The sequence below is a fragment of the Emydura macquarii genome, unplaced genomic scaffold, assembly GCF_026122565.2.
Source record: "Emydura macquarii macquarii isolate MOO-44397 ecotype Brisbane River unplaced genomic scaffold, CSIRO-AGI_Emac_v2 contig_3297, whole genome shotgun sequence".
NCBI classification, from domain to species: domain Eukaryota; kingdom Metazoa; phylum Chordata; order Testudines; family Chelidae; genus Emydura; species Emydura macquarii.
Genome location: NW_027133434.1, coordinates 79,367 through 82,690, shown reverse-complemented (window position 1 = coordinate 82,690; position 3,324 = coordinate 79,367). Strand labels below are relative to the sequence as shown.

Sequence of the window (3,324 nt, the reverse complement as noted above, 5' to 3'; positions counted from 1 at the left end):
ATTCCCATTTTGTACCTTCGGAGACAGTCAACTTTTAATGGAAATCCCTTATTCCCTTTTTTATAATTTTGACCAATACTTAAGTAGTCAAATGATTCCAGTCAGATTGTCCCTTTGCCCGCTGCCCTCTTCAGTTATTTACAATTAATTGTTTACAGACAATTCTTTCAGGAAAAGGGCCCATTTCCCTTCAGAATAGCTGTAAAGGCTCCTGGGCACAAAAACATGGTAGCAGCCACTACCTCACCCCTTTGTGTCATTTGTTTAACTATCAGGGTTCCATGCAATGTGACTGGACCAAATTATACATAGATTTACCTTTCCCCAGTTTTTTTTAAACACAATACACAAAAATGTTAGTACCAAGACAAACAACACAGAACATAAAACACAAAACACAATCTTTGTTCCAATATTAGACCCATGGTTTTGCTCTTCAGCGGTTTTGCTGGTGCAAGCTTTTCCTGAAGTTCTGAAAGACAAAAATAATTCTTTTCTACTGCCTTTGGGGGGGGGGCGGGAGGGGAGGGCAGATTATTGCTTAAAATAGCCCTTCCTTTTAATATTTTTTTTGCTGATTTGAGGCAAAACAGAGGAATTACCTCCATTTTTCTTGTGTTTTTGTTCTATGAGCAGGCCAAGTTTATAATCTTTTCTACCTTACCTTCTTGGAGGGTTGAACTCTGAGCCTTTTTTGTTTCAACTAGTTTGTTTGCTGCCCAGATATGTCCATTTTTTGCAGCTCCTTTGTGCTACTTTGTCACCACAAAAAAAAAAAAAAAAAAAAAAGATCCAGACTCTCCCAATTCTCCTGTTTCTGGCTGCCTCTCCCACAGCTACAGCTTTGGTCTTCAAAAGATGTTGATACAGCATGGAAGCACCCAAAGGGTTAAATGATAATAAAACCAATTATTCTGAGAACTACAGGGCAGGATTTTACAAACCAAGAGTGTTGGTTTAGCTCCTTAAAACCTTACAGATTTACACAATATATTTGCACACACAAATTCTCCCTTGCACTGCTCTAATTATTTTCACACAGCTGTACACAAATTACATTCCCTTTTACACATTTGGAGGCAGTTAAATTTAAACTGAACACCCCTTTTCCCTTCAGTGATTCCAACCAAATCATCCACATTCAAATGATCTCAGTCAGGATTCACAGACCATGCCCTTGGGAAAAGGGCCCATCCTTCCTTCAGGATGGCTGCAAAGAAACCAAGAATTCTTCTCCCACAACACCTTCAACAACCTTCAACTGTTTCCCCTCAGCTTTTGTAATACTAATTTCTACAAAAGCTACATTTATCTCTTCTCTTTTTCTTAAAATCACTTACTTTTGCACACAAGTTACCATATCTTAGCTCTATTTTATTATTCTTTGCTGCATAGCTTTCACTGGCAACATGGTTTTGTCATTTTAAACCCTCCATTCTCTTATTCAGAGTGCTATGTTTATCAGCCCCTGTTTTTACTTTGCTGATTCTTATGCATTTTATTTATTTCTTAAAATGGTGCATTTTCCTTGTAAAACCGGAGCCACCAAATACAATCTATGAAACACAGCTGCCTTGGTCTGTGCATTATCAAAAAAAAACAAACAAAAAACTTTTAAACTTCAAAGTGTATCCAAAGTTCCCTCCATTAAAATTTTGGAAAAACAAAAGTGCAAAAGCTCTTGGTTCGCTGACAGAAGCAGAAGTCCAGAGTCAAGGAGGAGGCAATACTATGGGTTTATCGGGATAATCAGGAAAGAATCACAGTTCTTCACACCAGTAATTTTTCTTCTTCCCACCTTACTTCCTGTTTGACCTCAGTTTTTAAAGTGTAAGTTAACCACTCATTTTCTTAAAAATATTACAAGATAATTCTTTAACCAGTCCTAACAGATTGTAACAGAATTCTCTAACCAGTCGTACCGCACCACCTTAACTGATTACAGTTAGTTATAGGACAGACAGAAACAACCAAAGAATCAGACAGAAATAATCAGAACAGTGGGTGCCACAATGGCCAAACAATATGAAGTGTAGATTCTACAAGCACAGCTGTTGACAAGTGGTTAAAAACAAGACAGAATGCATTAGACTGTATCACTTTCTAAACAGCCTCGTATTATCTAGTATTATTGTTATTTGTTTGTGACCACATGTTTCCCAGTTTATGATTGCCTCTGCTGCTTTGGGTTTTGCTTAGCCAAACTGCAAGGCCTCAGATTGTCACAGTGAGAGAAGGCCCAAAGACAGGTAGGCTGTGATTTTGATTCTTTGTTTCTACACTCTTCTAACTAGCTAAGTGATAAGAATATACATAAACAATCATGGGCCTTTACAGGCAGGTCTAAATAGCTATATTCTAACACCCAGCAAGCCAGCCGGACCAAAGACCTGGCTGCAGAGGGCCTGAATAACCCAGCAGGAGGTAAAAAACACACACTTGTACAAAGGGGGTTCTTGGAAACCTGGACACCATGGTTTCAGCATAAAGCAAAGCAGCACCATGAGGTCCCACTGAGACTTGAACTCAGATTGCAGGATTCAAAGCCCTGAGTGCTGCCCATTACACCATGGGACCAACTGCCCTTAAGGTGTATGCACCTATGTGGCATGTAGCTGGAAGTCTTTTCTTCTTCTTTTGAGACTCACTCTCCCTCCCCCACTTTACTTCTCCCATCCATTCTCTCTCCCATGTTTCATTCTCAGCACCTACACCCACAGCATTTGCCTGGAGACAGAGACTGTGTTTTCTGTTTCCACCCATGTTGAAGTGGTCTCGATCCCTCTCCTTAAGGACTCACCAGGTGAAAAGGGACCTTTCCAGGAAATGGCCATGGCATTTGGGAATCCATCTGTTGCTCTGGACAATTACAGGATTCACTGGGGTGATGGTGCACAAGGCAAATGCCTGACTAGGGACTTGAACATTGGACCCTCACATTAAGAGCTCGACGTTCTTCCAAACTAACTAGTCAGACAGCTGTTAAGCTGCTCTGACTGATTACATCACAAGAGAAACCAGACAAGCAAAATGAGGTGGAAACCTCCCTCTTTTCCTTCCCAGCCACTACTCAGCAGCAGGATTTCTCCTTCTCCTCTATCCTGTTGCCACTTACTCTCTGCAGCTATACACCCGGACTGCCCAGCCACCTGCTACACCCCAATACCCTGATATTTAAGTCTCCCTGTCTGTGACTTCCCCTGGTGTGATCTGGATTGCTGTATTGCTGCATCTCCCCAATCCCCTACTCCCGGAGCCCTTCTTTCTCTGCTCTGCTTGGAGAAACCCCACTCCTGGGCTGTTCACACACAACCTCCAGCATGT

At 41.3% G+C, this 3,324-nt stretch overlaps 1 non-coding gene across 1 annotated transcript; it reads right to left on the bottom strand.

The window, feature by feature from the left end:
• Positions 1-2,505: 2,505 nt before the first annotated feature.
• TRNAQ-UUG (transfer RNA glutamine (anticodon UUG)) lies at positions 2,506-2,577 on the bottom strand. The gene has a single exon. It is a non-coding gene; the product is annotated as a tRNA-Gln (tRNA).
• Between the last annotated feature and the right edge of the window lie 747 nt (positions 2,578-3,324).